This window comes from Apteryx mantelli, chromosome 1 (assembly GCF_036417845.1).
Source record: "Apteryx mantelli isolate bAptMan1 chromosome 1, bAptMan1.hap1, whole genome shotgun sequence".
In the NCBI taxonomy this organism is placed as follows: domain Eukaryota; kingdom Metazoa; phylum Chordata; class Aves; order Apterygiformes; family Apterygidae; genus Apteryx; species Apteryx mantelli.
This window is the reverse complement of record NC_089978.1, coordinates 166,425,901-166,443,267: the sequence shown is the minus strand read 5'-3', so window position 1 is coordinate 166,443,267 and position 17,367 is coordinate 166,425,901.

Here is a 17,367-nt window from a genome sequence, read left to right as displayed (position 1 = left end):
AAGCAGAGGAAGTCAAGGAGTAAGACAAAGAGAGAGATGGAGGAGATACAGCAACTCTCTGCTGCGGGCCAGCAGGAAAATGGCTGGCCAGAGGAGGGAGGCAGGAAGGAGCAGGGCCTGGAGAGGATAACAGCTCCCATGCCTGGCACATTTCTCTCCTGCTGTTATCATCACTTCTTGGAAAAGACAAGCTTGGCTTTTTCTGGAAATGCTTAATGAGCAATTAGCACAAATATCTTCCCTGATACCTTTGTGATGCTTGAAAACCAAGCGAGGTATGGTTATAGGAGAGAAAAGTGATCCTCTGGGGGTTCTAGGAGGCACTGAACCTCTGTGAAAAGACCATCCTTGAGAGGCTAATGCTAGGCCTGTGCAAGAGGCATCACAGGCAGCCACGCTCTGTGAAAGGGCTGTTTCAGCACACTGAGGCCTGGCCCAGTAGAGGGGAAAGTTGTGGATGGATCCTGGCAGCTCGATGTCCTACAGTCAGTGAGAGCAGTGCTGCACTTTAACTCACCCAGATCTGGAGATTGCAGATGCTTCCTGCTCTGGGCCAGAGAAAAGCCCTTTTACAAGGAAACACAACCAAGACCTTCTAGTCTGGTTGGTCTGCATGTGATCCCCCTGCAAAACTCTGTTCTGCTCTTTCAGCTCCTCTCAGCTTACAGCCCATAAAGATGTCATACCCACTAGCGAGGCCTCCTTTTCCATACCCTAGACCTGCCCAGCTTCACCTCAGCTTGGCCTGCAGCAACCTCCTCCCAGAGTAAACTCCCAAACCTCCTGCTAGGCCGTGACGTGAACATGTGGAGGCTGTTACTATGTCTCCTTAGTGGGGCAGGATAGTGGTGGCAGTGGCAAGGCTCAGCCTAATCAGTGTGTGCCTGGGACCTCCTCTTGCTGGCATCTCTAGGAGCTCTGCAGCTGAGTTTGTGCAGTGCAGTCCTGCCTCTGGGGGAGCCAGTGGGAAGCAGAGGAAGAATGAACTTCCCTGAGCTTGGGCTCATTCATAAGCCAGAAGCCTCTTGGCTTGTCCAGCTGAGTAATGCTGAGCCAGGAAGACCATCGCTGGGACTTACTCATTGCCCTGAGATGTCAGTCCTAATGGAAAATAGCAGGGAGTAGTTAGAATATGCCATAAATATTTACCAGGCAAGACATGCATTCCCCTAACAGTTTTTAGAAGTCCATAGCTGCCTGAAGTTTCAGGATTAGATTCTGGCTCCTGCTCCAGCACCAGGAGACTCCAAGCACAACCCTAGGGCCATTGTAGTGGCTTTGGGTCACGCCTGCCCTGCACTGAGTGGCCACATGGCTGAGAAATCACATGCAGCTCCTGACTAGCCCTAGGCCTGCTGAACCCATGGGTGACAACCTCCTATGAAGCACAGTCGGTTTGTGGTTATGGAAATCATTTGGCTTTGTTTGAGGCTGGACTGAACTGCTTTGTTCTCTGCACTGAGGAGGCTGCTGAGAAATGCCAAGGGTTCCCTTTGCTTCAGGAGAAGCTAAACAGGACCCGGTATTTCTTTTGGTGGCTGTCCCTCCGCATGTAAACTCTAGGGTCCAGTTGTGCTTTCCTTCTCTGCCTGCACAGCGCAGGCACGTGGCTAGCACTCAGAAGACACACTTTAAATAACCGCATCACATGACTCATGTGTTACCCAAGGCAGTCTGGCTGCTGGCATCAAGCATGAAAGCCGGTGATCTTTGGAAGAAGAGAGGATCCTACAGCGAGCAGACATATGGCTCAGTTCCTGGGCAGAAGGTGGGAGGGGTGGAAGTGTTTCTAGATGAGACAGGCTGAGAGGCTGTGGCTTGCAGGCAGAGCGCGGCAGCCTCCCCACCATTGCCCAGCTCTGTCCTCCTGACCTGCCGCCACATGCATAGCCCCATTTGCTCTGGAATTTGCTGGAGTCAGCAGTATTCATTGCTCTGGGCAGCTTCAGGAGGTCAGGAAAAGGAATGTGGGAGCAGCACCCGAGCCCAGGCATGGCTGATATGGGGGGGGGGGACGGGACATGGAATGCTGTTCTGCCCCTTTACAATGCTCGGCCCTCAAGCCCTGTAGCACCCAGGATGAAGGCAAGGGCAGGCAGTCCTGAGCCATTACCTTTCCCTCAGGCACTTGAATCATCTTCCATTTCCCCAGCCCCTACTAATCCTCACACTGCTCTTCTCACTCTGCTTCCTCTCAAAATTCTTGCCCCATCCACTCCTCCTCCTCAGCTCCTTCCTCTCGCAGCCCCATCTGGGCACTGTGCCCCCCACTCCTCCCCCCTCAGACCCGCTCCTCTCACACCTCCTGCACTCCCCTTCCCCCGTGTTTGATTCTCCTGGGGATCTGTTCTGGCTCCCTGTTCCCCAACAGCCCCCTTGCCTCCTGATGCCAGTGCTCCCTATCACTGCATCCCACCCTTCTCCTCTGCTGCTTGCAGCTGCATCTTCCCAGTGGCAAATGGGCCACCTCTCAGGACCTCCTGAGCCTTGCCCCCAGCTGTCCCTGCAAAGCCCCTGGGCCCTTCCCGCAGGCGTCCCTCCAGAAGCACCGCTGACACCTTGGCAGCTGCTAGCTGCTTTCTGCCAGCAGGCTGTACTGAGAGGTCGACCTTTGCCTTCTGGGTGCACCCTGCTCGCCCTCACCTCCTCCCCAGTCCATCACTGCAGCTAGGTTGCCCCTCTGCTTGCCACACACTCTGCCGTCCCTGGTCCAGAGGCCATTTTTGGGGACCAGGCACCTGGGAGCTGCTCAGTATTCATCGACTCTGGCAGGGCTGGGGCACAGGCTGCGCAGTGTAAATGTCACGTCTCTCCCTGTTCCCAGCCTGAAGTGATGCCCGCGTGTCTCCCATTATGTAACTCGCAATGTGTACGGGAGCGGGGAGGCCTGGGGCTGACTTATGCACACTGAATGACAGCTGCAAAAAATGAGAAGGGGCTATTTTAAAATCCCTTCCTCCCTCCTTCTCCAGCTCTTCCCCCCACCCCCTGGCCAGGGTGTGCGGCTGTCCAGGCCAGGCCCCCTGGGGGCAGTCAGTACCCCAGCCTCTGCCAAGCCCCACTCCTGAGTGATGCTTTGTATTGCTGCAGGGGCACATGCAGCCTCCCCTGTCCGAGGCAGCTCCTCAGCTTGGGGCTGGTGTCCTCCCCTGCACCTTTGTACCTCTCTCACACTAGCAGGCCTCACCTTTCCCTTTCTCTCCAGCCTCTCTCCTCTTCCATGAACAGCCCCTGCCTTTCCACCTTCCCCTTCACATCCTCTCCTTCACCTCTCTCTCTCCCCTCCTAGCCCACAAGACCGGCAGTTCCCCTTTCCTCCTCCCATCTCTCCCTGTAACTTTAGAAAGGTCAGTCCCTCCTCCTCGAGCTGTGGGGTTATCACAATTCCTTGGAGCAGAGTGGAAGGGATCTTGAGGGGAAAAACTACTTTTTTGTGGGAATGTGATACCCTGGCACCACCCTCTCTGGCAAAGTGAGGGTAAGGGATGGATGGGCCAGAGCAGGGGACACATAGTACCTGCTGGGAGAGGGCCAGGCCCTGCAGGGCTCCTCTCCAGGCATTGCAAGCTGCAGATCACTACACCAGCCCCTCTGCCCCAGGCCAGCCCTGGGGTGTCTCCCAGAGAAAGCTCCCAGAGAAAACATGAGGACTGATGGGGAAAGGCGAGGCAGATGAGGAGCTGGCTAAGGGAGAGGCAGTGGGGGTTACACTGAAAGGACAGTTGTGAAGAGCAGCAGTATCTCTTGGGCACAAGTACTGGGTCCAAACCTGTTTAATATATTCTTCACTTTATCATAGTTTTTATGAATGTAGCAGCTGACTCCAACCTGGCTGGTCGGAGGAGACTTCTCAGGCAGGGAGATTTGGATAACCTTGTAGACTACAGTAGTAATAATAATAAAAAGGTAAAACTACAGAATAAAAAAAATAAAGAAAATAATATACTAGTGACCAAAATGACAGACTTTTTGCTGTAAGATAGGGGTCCCTCAACCAAGAGCTATGGAAGAGGACTGACACTGGGTGGAAGCTGACTGTGTGCTGCAACTTTGGCTCTGAATAAAGACACACAGGTCAAGCATATACTCAGCAAGGAATGGTCTGCAGAGAGAAACAAGGGTTAGGTACCACTTCACATGGCATGTAGATGCTGTTCTAGGCATCCCTTTTCAGAAAAGATAGATTTAAACTCCAACAGGTACAGAGCACAACCATTAGGGGAAGGAAGAATTTAGCTTATGAGCAGCTGTTGTAAGTGCTTTGCTTGTTTAATCTAAAACAGGAGAGTCTAAGAGGGGATATGATTTGCACATTAAAAATACATTCTAGGGCAAAAGTCTAATTCATACTGGTAGAAGGTCATTTGGATCACAAATACATTTAGAGTTGGAATCAGAAAGAAGTTTCTAGCCAGCCATGGTATAAACTGTGACAGCCTGCCAAACTGAAAGGTGAGCAGAAGAAGTCAAATTTGGTAAGATACTAAGCTGGCTGATAGGGACTGCGTGGCAGGAGAGGAAGGAGCCCAGAATGAGTTCATACAGGCTTCTCAAATAAAGCTTGCAATCATGTCCCCAAGTTGGTGCCCCCCCCCCCCCCCCCGAGAGACTTGCACAGATATAACCTCAGTGTGTTGCACCCTGTTTAGGTTACATGCTATTAATCTCCTGCTTTCGAGTCCTCCTGAACTTGAAGAAGCAAGGAGGAGGTCACTTCTTTTCCTGTCTCAATTGTGATGCCCAATTTGGATTCTAAGGAAATTCTTTCATTTCCTTCAACTCTGTGGCCTTTGTGGCTGGGGCTAGCCATGGGGTTTGGGTGGGGCAGGGAGGAGGAATGGGGCCCTCCACTGCTATTAGTCAGGCTTTGGGTGTGTTGGTTTGTTTTGCTCACAGGCTCAAGATGGAACCAGTTGTAGGGTCAGGAAGGCATTTCCCTCAGGCTCGGTGTGTGGGGGCTACCTGTGGAGTTTTAGTTGACAGTGTTGTTCACGGGGGGGGGGGGAAACGACGCATTTTTCTTCTGGGACCCTTTGGCTACACTTCCCTTCTTGCAGGAAACCAGGGCCACTGGAGACACCTTTGCTCTCCCCAGCTTGCTCCCTATGACACATTCATATCTTTAGGCTTTTCCAGCTACTGAGCTTTATCATGGGATGTGATAGGGTGCTTTCATGTTAAGATGGTCAGGGGGCCTGTGGAGAGGACATTCCCTGGATGTTCCCTACGTGTCTGGACTTGGACACTATGCTACGGTGTGTGCACAGCTGAAGGACAGGATTCAAAGTCCCAGGCCTATGTTTCCATGTGGCATAGAGCCCACATTACCAATGGAGACAAGGCTGTCCTCACAATTGTGACCAGAGAGAGACTGCGTGCCAGCTATTCTTGCCTGCTCTGATTACACCTCAGTACCACAGATAGCTGGGTAAAACCCTAGGCAGAGCTATCATGAAGCAGGATCCTGGATTAGAACTGCAAAGGGGTCAGTTCAGAAGTCTGTGGAAAGGTGTCAGAGGACAGCAGGTCCCATAGGACGTTTAAGGCTGCCTCCTCCAGCCTCAGATCTTTTAAAGGTCAATTCCAGGCCATGAGTGTGTGCCACCCAGATCCCTCTGTGAGTCTTGATCCCTGCCTCACATCTGGTCCTCACCTAATCCTAGCCATTTTCCTTCTCTGTTGTGCCATATATCCCCATTGCAGAGGCCATCTGGTTTGCTGTCAGGCTGCACAGACCAGCAGGGAGTGGTTGCCTAGAGCTGGACGGAGAGCTGAGTAGCTGGCCCAGCATCAACAGCCCCTGAGCCTTGCTCAGAGCACCCGTTTAGCCATCCACCCGCCTGCAATGTCCCCTCAGAGCACGCACCCAGCTTCAAAAGGCTCTGGCTCTGTCCTCTAGTCCTTGTAAGGGCCCTGAGAGCATGCCCCCCCCTCCTGGAGGTTTGGCTGCCTGGGACTCAGAGCCAACATAGGGATAGTGTAGCTGACGGCTGCCCGCCTTTCCATTGGCGACCTTGGAGAGAGCGCTCCCAGACAGCTCTGCAGGGATCCCTCAGCCAAGGCTGGCCCCTCTTGTCATGGGAGCTGCTTTTAAGCTGAGGCTCTAGGGCTTGGCCCCCGCCTAAGCTCCAGCTATGTCACAGCCACTCTTGTGCCTGGCCATGTACCCTGCTGAGCTGGACCCAGACTCTGACCCACGGACTGGTGTCCCAGCCTGTCCTCAGACCTGCCCTGTCACTACAGATTTGCCTGGTGATCACTGGGTTATGTCTGACCCTGCTTACTGTCACTGGGCCAGATCCTGACCCTGGCTCGCTCATTTGCCTTCCCGGCAAGCCTGGCCAGCTTGGCCTTGGACCTCTCTCATCACCATGGACTTGTCTGGTGAGCTGGACTCTTGGCTGAACCTGGTTGCAACCCTGGGCCTGCCCTGCTCGTCTCGCTGGGGTACTGTGGGGCTGGGTGCTGGCTAGTGAGGCCCCAGCCTGGCCAGTGTTGTTACCACACTCAGCTCCTGGCTCCCCAGCCCTTAGGGAGCAGCCAGCCCTCGCTGTGCCCTGACAGTCCTGGCTTGGGCAAGGTGAGATGTAAGGTCAAGGCCACAGACTGCCTACTTGTCCCTGGACAAGCCACCGGACAAGTCTGTCTGCACTTCTGTGCCCCAGCTGTAAAACAGGGGTGACAACCCTTCCCCGATTGCTGGGGCATTGGGATAATTTACAGTGGAGAAATGATGAGGTGCTGTGATACAGCAGTGGCAGAAGACAGTGGAGTACTGAATTTTCTGGTTTACCCAAGCCCTTTCTGGGCTTCTCCAAGATAGATAAAGAGCGTGCTGACTGCTGTGATGGGCCCAAGCTTGTCCCTGTGAGTAGTGACAGGGCTGTGAAACTTGCACATATGCTGGGTGGATCCAGCTCACCCTCTGCATAAATAATTGCAGGATCAAATATAAAATAAAAGGGTTTTAAGGTGCCAACTGCAGCCGCACCCCAGGCTCCAGTTCCTGCCAGAGGAGAGGTGAACATGCCACCCGGCCTACTGCCAAAGCAGGGGGGCTTCAGGTCTCTGGCAAGACAGTGATCCGTGTGTCTTTGAGATGAGGAAGAAACTTCCTCCCAGGGCAGGTTGTTGGGCAGGTGCCGCCGGGAGGGAGGGGGCGTCCTGTGGTGGCCCTGCGGGATCTGACGCTGCCCGGCTAGTGGCAGAGGGAGGCGACTGCCCCCGTCGCTGGGGGCTAATGCAGGATAACCATGCCGACCGTCTCAGTCCAAGGCCTCTATGGCACAAAAGGCTTATTTTGCTCTCCATCAACAGCCATCCCTCGAGCTGCCCGCTCAGTCCGGATCAAACTAATGCGGCCACCAACCAGACCAGTGCGTGTTTGGTCACCTGCCCCCCCCCCAAAGCCCCCATGGCGGCGACCCAGGGAGCTGAGCGGGCTCCAGCCTTTCAGCCTCGGCCGCTGCCGTCGCGCAGAGCCGGTGCGCCGGTGCGCCGGGGAGGAAGACGGCCCGCGTCCCGCCGGGGCGCTGGGGCGGTGAGGCGGGGCGGCGCTGCGGCGCGGGGCGGGGCGGTGCTCCGGGCCGCGCTGCCGCAGCGCCACCGCGCGGGCGGCCGTTGGAAGGGCGCCGCCCCGCAGCCCAACCGCCATTTGGGGCGTCTTCGTGGGTTCTGCTGGCTCTTTCCGCGGCCATTTGGCGTTTCTCGCGGGGGGGGGGGGGGGGGGAGGTGTTTGCGGCCTCGCTCCGGTGGCGAGGGCAGGGGAGGTGGGAGAAGAGGGTAGGGTGTCCCCGGGGGGGTGGGAGAGGAGGGGAAGCAGCCCTGGGGTGCAGCCCAGCTTTGTTGGTTGCCCCTGACACACCATGTGCGCTGGCTGCGCTGGCAGGACACCAGCTGCAGCCCCTGCCATCCTTGTGAGGTGCTGGGCTAGCAGGGCCTGGGCAGCCTGGCAGAGGCAGCAGTGTCTTCAGCGTGGTGTGAGGAACAGCGAGGCAGAGGTGCTGCTCTACACCTGGAAGTGACTTTGTGCCTTTGGTCAGTGGGAAGCCCCCTTCCTCCATGGGGAAGCAGGGAGCCAGGTGGGACAGACACTCATTGCCAGGGCTTTGACAACCTGCTCAGGATAAAGAGCACTGCAGAGCCTGGGGGACGGGCTGCAGGGCCTTGGCCCTGTTGGGGCTTCACAAATATTGGCTGAGCTCAGGCACCCGTTGTGCACAAGGACGCTCTGCTCGTTCAGAAACACAATTCTTCCTGTTTCAGCATTTCTGCTGCCTTCTTCTAGAGTCAATTCAGGTCACACCATGCGGGCACTGACAGGCAGGCAGCAGCACTTGAGTTAAATTTCTTGGTGGGGCAGCTGTGAGGCTGCACCCAAGCCTCCACTTTCCTATTAGAGGGGTGAATAAGTAACAATTCTGCAGTCATTAACTAAGGTCAATTAAAATTTAGAGTAAGTAGGAAAAGTGTGTGCATGTAGATATGTGCACAGATAGATATACATCCCCACCAAAACCTTTTGTGTTCTTCACCCTACAACCTATACTACTGTGGGAATGTGTGTGGGGACCCTCTTTCCCAGTAGCCTTGGGCCTGCTTTCATGGAGAGCAGGGCTAAACCCCTGTAAGATACCTACTCAGTGAGACAAGGGCAGTTTTGATGGGCAGGGTTTCTTTGTGCCCTGCTTGCAAAGGAAGGTGTGAATGCGCACACAATGAGAGTGTGCCACACAATGGGCCCTGGCACTGAGACAGGCCTCCAGGCACAAGTCTAACACCAACAGCAATGAATCATTATGAGCAACCACACATTTCTTCACAGTTGCATGTAAGTATTGAGGCTAGGATTAAATGGGGAGTAAAACTAAAAGGATTTGAAACTTCTCTCCTTCTTCATTAGCACACCCTGTGCATATACCCTTAGGTCTCAAGATGCAAGTGAGTCTGGGCAGTCCAGGGGGGCTATGTGCCCCTCTGTGAGCTGCAAGTAGCAAACAAGCAGTTGTGTTACACCTATACTGACAGGAGAACAGGCCTCCAGCTGCTGAGGCCATAGCTTTTCATTGTGTTTTTTTCTTAAACCTCACCCAGGACTCAAAGACAATATGTTTCCCGAGGTCCTCTGGCCATAGGAATAAGCAATCAAGGGATTCCTGTGCTGTTCAGCTGCGACAGTGTAAACACAGAACAATTTTTCTCAAAGACTTAGCAACTGCAAAGGTTCTAACCCTCCAGGAGAGCTCCTCAAAGTAGTGCCCCACACAGACATCTGTTCCCCAGCCACTTGGTCTAGGAAGGAGGAAGAGACCAGTGGATCAAGTCTTTGGTGGCAGTGCCTGCTACCTGTTGTGCTCTGCCAGCAGGGCCCCAATTTGAGGGAGCAGGATGGTACCTTGGCACGTTGGGCACTGAACAGATCGCTTGTCTCCCAGGCAGCAGGACATCCAGGTGGGCCACCATGCCACAGGGTTGCTTCTTACAGGCAAATACTAGGACTGTCTTCATCTCTGAGGTCATGGCATGGCTCTGCTGTCATCTTTACCAGGGAAGGTAACACCAAGGGAACCTTAAAACGTGGCTCAGGCCCGGCCTTTTTGGACAACTACCTAGGAGAGGCCTGAGTGACTGACTACTCCAAGTTCTGGTTCTTCCCTGATGCTACTGAAGACATATCTATACCTGCAGTGCAGAGCTGGCAGTGGGGCAGTGCACATGTGTAATCTATTGACCCCCTGTTTGAAGGGTCTCCTGACTTGGCACAGGCAGCAGCCACGCTTCCACATGGATCTCACACAAAGGCTTGATGTTCTAGGGGTCAAGCAGGCCTGGGTTGCTGAGCCTGCTCTTGCAAGTTGGAGGCAAAGTTCAGGATTAAAGCGTTCAAGGACCAGTTTTGACCTTAAATGTGATAAAGCACTAGAGGGAAAAGGTGCATGAACTCACCTCTTGCCACATCTAGAATAGTGCCAGCATCTGTCTTCTACTCTGTCAGCCTTTTCTGTCTCCTCCCCTTTCAGAGGGGAGGAAGGTTGGGCCCCTGTTGCCCTTTCACTGATATTTCTTGGATTCACCCTGCCCACACCTACACGCCTCTCCCCAAACTAAACTGCAAACTTCTGGCTTGAGCTTGGCAGAAACCCTCCACATTTGGTTCTCTCCCAGTTTCCTCCCCTTACCCTTTCATCCCTCAGAAGCCCGCTCAGATCTCAGGCACAGCACGGAACATGACATGCTTGGTCTCCCTTCCCACCTCACCTCCCAGCATCACAAGCTGGGCTTCTGGGGCAGAGCAAAAGACTTTCTCTCGCTCCGAGGCCTCTAAGCAACTGTAGCTCTTTGGACCCACTGTGTCTGCTGTTCTGGGGCAGGAAAGAGGCTTCAGTATCATACTGCAGCCAGAGATTATGCTGGTGGTGGATACTGAATATATACACAGTGTCCAGTAATGTGCCAGGTACATCCAGGAGCTGGGACTCCCACCCCTGTTGTGTGACATGCTGCTTCCCCAGGCACACAATAGGCTTCCTCCTAGAATTGCACATCAGGAGAGAAGATATTAGCCTGCTCCTCAGTTGCCTCTGTTCCTTCTTGCTTCTTGAAAAGTCACAGAGAGCTACGAGGCCATGGGATGAATGAAGGGGAACTCAGGGTCAAGTGGAACTTGAAATCACTTTTGCAAAGTAGTCACCCCATGGATTTAGCCTCTCCCCAGCAGTAAGAAAATTGTATAATTTGAAAGCCACATAAGATACTTAAGATGTTTTCTTAATGGCCATGTGTTGCCAACAACCTGAACCAACAGCAAACAGAAACCCCCAGAAAAGCTTGGTGGATGCAACTCTTGGGCATCTCTTAACAAAGAATTTCCAGTTGACACTACAAATCAAGACAAACCAAGTAGGTGCCAGATCCCTTCCCCACCTATTGGCAGATCTAGCAGAGGAAAGAGGAGCAAAAAGGAGTACAAATGTATTTAAGGTCTTGAAGTCAGCAGAGTCCCCCCAACACACAACAGGAAGGAGATTGAGTAAGAGGATGCTATTTTTTCCATTGCCATTCTTCATATCACTACTGCCTGCAAATAGGAGAATGTGCTTGCATTTCCTTAATGAAACTAGTAATGTAGAGAGCATAGTTGGCACATTTATAAACTCCCTCCCTGCCCCCAAAAGAAAACATATAATCTCCTAAAAAGAAGGAGCTGTATAATAAGACATTCATGCTGCTGCCAGCTGCCATCATACTGAGAACAGATACCAAATATACTCCACTCCGATTCTAGTGTTAAGGCCATATGTCTTTATATCCACTCAGTTTCTACTGCAATTCCTTGTTTTGGCCATGGCATGTCCTTTGCTGTCAGTACAAAGTATAGGTCAGGCCCCTCCCTCTAAACAGCTTATGTACACATATTGTCTGGGTCGCTATCCATCAGAATCAGAACCCAATTCTTCCTCCTCTTCCTCCTACTTAGAATTTAATTTTTTAATCTTTTCTCCCCCCAATCATTGATCATACAGAATACCTCTACAAAGGCAAAGAGCCAACAAACCTTACTTTACTGTAGTTTCTAGATATATTATAATACCAGTGATCTCATTTTGAGAGCATGCATCTCAGGTTGAAATATCTTGAATTGCAAGAGGTCTAGGAAAGTGAACCCATCTTTTTCTGAAAAGCTGTCCTTTCAAGTCAGACACAGTCAGTATGAGAGACACATTTCTTACCACTCCTTTCTTAGCAGGCTGATCTAGCCTGGGATCTTCACCAACCAGCTCTTAATAAATAAATAAATAAATAAATAAATAAATATCTAGGTTAAAAAGGATGGAAAGGGAGGGAAGAAGCTGCCCTCACTGTGTAAACTTGTGCTCTAAATTCTGCTTCTTTCCAAAAAAGAATGACAACTAAATTCCAATTATTTTGCAGCTGTCAGGCCCAAAGTAACAGACAAAGCAAGGACTGAGTTTCTGGCACTGACTGTTTTCAGGATTTCCTACCCATTTGAAAGAGCTTGGCCTAGAGTCGCTACAGGACATTAACAATGCAAAAGCTTGCAATGTTTTTCAAATCAGTTGATTCAGAAAGTAAAAATGGGGAACTGTGCACCTGTTACCTGTGCAGTTAGTTAATGCATAGGAAATGCACAGCAAGTGCCCAATTTTAGAAGGTGACCAGTTGCTTTAATTTCTACAAACTCAAATGCAAATTGCAGGTATGATGCTGGCAGTGATGTGTACAGCACACAGTATGCTGTCTAGACAATAAAATTACTGGATCTCAGCATAGTGGAATATAAATTTTATTTCTTAAAAAGAAAGGGTACTAACAGAATTTAATACACTAAAAATTTTACATTTTAAACAAAAGCTTTTTTTAAAAAAAAGTTACGAGCAGAGAAGTGAGAGGATTTAAACTACTCACAAAATCCAAGCTGTTTTTGAAGACGTTGAGAATTCAAATCCATGGTTTATACATTTGAAAAAGTGTAAGAAACGGAAATATAAAATAATACCAATTCTGCACCAGTGAAATGCCCTTTCCCCATTAGACTGCTGTTTAAGCACCTTTATTTTCACCCATCAGCTGCCCGGAGTGTGTAGGTTTATGTGCAAAATGAGCTGTTTGGGATAAAGGATTTATATATACACTAAAATCATTTATGGCAATACAGTTTTACCCAGTTGCTTTACAAACATAATTATTATTAATTCCTACAGAATCTTGCAGTCAGGATGATCTCAAATGCACTCTCTAGGCTGCTTCAAAAAAGTCAGCTGCATGTACAGGAATTACCTAAACAACCTCAAGGTGCAGATACCCAAGAGATTAAACAATTTATCATGCAATAAAACCAAGATCAGATTTATATTTCATATAAATATTGTGCAGATTTATCATCCATCCCATGGAATGAATGGGTTAGATCAGTGTCATATATGAATCCAAATAAAGTATTTTTATCCCAGAGGCAAAAGGATTTCAAGGAAAATATAGCAGATAAGAGTTTCTTCAAACTATTTGGTTCAAAACCAAAGGTCTCTGAAAAAAACTTTACAGGAACAGAACTTTATGAATAACCTGCACATATGCTTAGCTGTTTCATAGCTATTTTATAGTCTAGATGCACCAAGGACTGGGGGTGGGAGGGTGCATGTCACCATATCTGCCCACCTCAGAAGAGGTGCTGTAGCTTTGTCATTTATGGAACACTGCAGAAGCAGCTGATATCAGAGAGGAGACTGCTGCAATACAGCATTAAAGAAAGTAGCAATGTTATGGCTGCAGAAGGTGTTATCACAGGATAATCTCCCTAGATGAAGGCTGATGGACCAATCTCCTCACCTTCTCCTCAAAAAAGAGATGTTCGTGTTTCCTAGCAGACTGCTCATGATTCTCATACCACTGTTTTTTCTTTTAATATGAGACAGAAAAGGTCAAGAAAGCTGATGAAAGTTCCACCTGTGCAGCATCCAGTGAACATGTACTCAGCAAAAACTCAAGTCATGAATCGCTTCCTCTCCACACCAAGGCAGGATACCTATGTGTCATCTGTGTACATAATAGGACTAATCAATATGTAGACTACCTAGATTACAAATGAGCTTTAGTAACAGTCACTCACTGTTTCATTGCAGCTTGCTGCAGTCTGGCTGAAGGATGGAGACAGATCTGTTTAAGCCAAAAGAGAGAATAGTTTAAATAGAAATAAATAAAATCCACTTTCATTTTCCTCAATCACTAAGCTTTATAAGCCATTTAATATTGCCACTTTCCAGATGCAGCTGGTGAACAACAGGTTAACTGTCAAATGGGATGGGAAGAGTAGAACTATGAATGTAACAGCAACTACTGTTAAAGAAAGACTGAAAGAGAATTGGTTCCCTCAAGTTATCAGTTTCTCTGCTTAAATGTAGCTCTTTTTTTTTTTTTTTAAACATTTTTTGCTGATAGAAAGCATCACAACTAGACTAGAATTCCACAACATCAATCTTTGTTTTGATTTCTGTAGTTCTCTAGGAAAAAATTCCCAAATCAAGCTACATGAAGCATTAACATTATTCAGATATTACAATGGAAGCACTTATTTATTACTTCATAGAACAAATTAGTTTTAAAAGTGTATTTACATATTCTAAGTTATACAAAATACAGTATTCCAATAATCATGTTAATCACCATATTTTAGACAATTTCACATAAAAGTGCAGAAGATGCATCCTTCCATGATCCTGACCAGTAGCAAGCAGACACCTGTGTTGGGACAGATGAGAGCTGCTATTCCGTTCACTCAGGTAAACAAATCCCACCATACCTTCATACTGAGACATGGCTGCAGATCTAGGAAAACATTCAGGCAGGTACATGAGCAAAGTCTGTTGAGACCCACAGCCCAAAATCACATGCCTTAATTTACTAGACAAATATGAAGTACATTTTTACAGATGTTGTACAGCAAAGAGCTTCTGTTCATGCTTTAGTTGGGAAAAGTGAAATAACAAGGGTTTTGGCTGCATAATAGGCACCCAAGTTACAGTTACTATAAACAGCCATGTAACTACAACTGATCACATGTTAAGGACACGATTCTGCAGCTGACTGACTGGGAAGAGCTTCACATTCATAAATAGATCCTGTAAAGTCCATGTGGTTTTATACAGATATAGGGCTCATCCCATGCAGAACTGACAGCAGAATTGAGGCCTTAAAATATTGGGGCCTCAGATAGTGCTGTGTCATGGGGAAATTACTATCCTATACAGCTTCATACAGGCAGGACAAGTCTCAGTGGAATAGCACACTGAGAAAGCAATACCTATTTTTTGTGCCTTTCTGCAATAACCCTCCTCCCTATCTTTATATTCCTCTGTGGAAATGAGAACAAGAAAAGGAGATTCTCAAAACCTAAACAAGTGCATATCTTCTGTATGACGCCAAACTAAGGGGATCCAAAGTGTCCTAAAATTGGAAATGGTGAGGCTTCAGTTTTAGCAGTCTGGTTCAGGTCAGTACCTTGCTTTACTCTTTGTATTTCTGCTTTCATTCTTTATCATCCTTGCCAAGTATCTGTATTTTTTCCTATCTGTACTTCCTTCAAAGGCTTCCCTTTCCCCTGCAGCTGCTTGAACTTTAGGTTTACATTCCAATAGTGATCCACTGTAAGGAATAACTAACAAATTACATTCTTTATCACAAATTTGTATTACCAAAAAATAAATCATTATTTCTCAGTTAGCATTATGTTAATATCTCCACAAGAGTTTAGTTAGGCTTATTTTTTTTCTACTCTTTCCCCAACCTTTCACTGAGCGTTTACCTTCATCAGGTTACGCTGGTAGATATACAGATCAGAGGAATTATATTAAAAATAAAACAAAACAAAAAAAACGAAACTAGAAAGCTAGCTGGTATCTTGTAGTGCTGCAAAGGCATAACACTAACATTAACAAACGATTTTGCCGTTTGTGTATTTAGATGTAGGTTACCAAAAATATTAGATTTATACATTAAGATAAGTTTGCATTTCTCATCTTGGGCTTATCAGCTCAAACTCTAAGGACAAACACAAGCCCATCTGGAGTTTAAGGTCTGAGATACCTTCACTCTCACTAAAAATGAAGGCATCTGATTACAAGCAACAAAACCCTGTGAGGCTGAAAAGGCTTACAAGACTGAAGCAGCAATGCTCTCTTCTGTGTAAGTCCATTTTTTTTGCTGTCTACACAAAATATTTTTCCATAACAGGTAGTTATACTACAGTATTCCCAAAGCTGTAACTGCTGGCTTTCCACTGCACCTCCCAACTTGAAGTGAATTTGGTACATTTGTAGCAATCCTACAGATAATGCTGAAAATCATCTCTACAACTACAACACCTTGGGCTTTCAAACAGCACAGCAGAGAAATGGAGAACTGCCAACACAAAATGTTACTAAAGAACTGCAGAAAGCCACACTTAAGGTTCCTTTTTTTAACATTCCTTCTCCCAGCACAAGTTTATTGTGCACCTTTTCCACACATACCAAGCAGCAAGAAAAAACAGAAGAAAAACAGCTGAATTAATCAGATTGTCCAAATATCAAAAATATATCACTAGCTTGTGTAAATGAATAGAAGATGGGAAAGGGTCAGTTCGCAAACATTACACCTGCGATCTGAGATGCATTCACCTGGTCCCAACACAGAGCACTCCAGAGTAAAGCAAAGACACCCATGACTCCAGTGCTTCCTAAACCTTAAGATCACCATGTCAGAGAGTAAAGACCTTTTCCTGTGGGAGTTAATGAGATCTTTGTTATTGGCTTTGGTGGGAGCAGAACTTGGCAATAGGTGATAAACTGAACTTCTAGGGAATCTTTAAATACAAAAATGCATTATTATAAGGAGATGTAACTACACTTAGATTAAAAGACCATGTATAAAAGTAATGCTGCTTAAATTTTGTGCATCATTTATTCATTGACTATTTCTGATGTAGCATAAGACAACGCACTCCCCACAAACATTATCAACAGTTCATATATTTTGAAAGTGAGTTCTGTGCAATGGCTGTTTGACAGCCTGTGTGGAACAACCATTGGCTTCAATCCATTTCTTAATGAATGCACAGCTGTGTCAAACACTGCTCCTTTACTGGCAATCCCTGCAGTGATGCCAAAAGGTGAACTCCCTTTATTCCCACCCCTTAGAGATGGTCCCTTTACAGCTGGAATGGGGTACATTGGCATTAGGCACAGTTATGGCCTATACAGAGCTTGTTCCATGGTTAGAGAGCTTCAGATGCTAACAGTATCAATTCAGCAGCTTTTAACATTCAAATTCAGTTAAAAGAATATTGGTGGTCTTATGACCCCTATGGAAAATGTATTAAAGTTATAACTTACTAGGATGACTATCCTATCTGTGTCAAAGAAACAAGATTAAGTAGTTAATCATTCTGAAAAGAGTGGAAAGCTCTGAAGTTGTAAGCCTAGCTTCCTGAGACTGCGAATATCAAAAGAGGAATTCAGCTTTGCACACATAGGTATTGCCCAGCAAAAACTATATTCCTTTAAAAAGTTACTACCATCTCAGCTATCTTTGAAGATGTTGTTTCTTAGCAAAAAGATTCCTCCAACTACACTCTCACTCTAAAGTGTGATTTTTCCAGTTTTGCAACCTGTAGATACGTGAATCACAGAATGTGCAACTTTGCACTGTTCTACAGGGAAGCACAAGAGTTTGCTAACAGTCTTCTCTGAAAGAAAAATCTAAAACATTCACTGTTAGTTCCCATTGTATAAAGTTTTGATGTAATACAAAAAGCAAATAGAACTGCACATACTATTCTTACTGACTAAATATTTTGCTATTGATATAGCATGA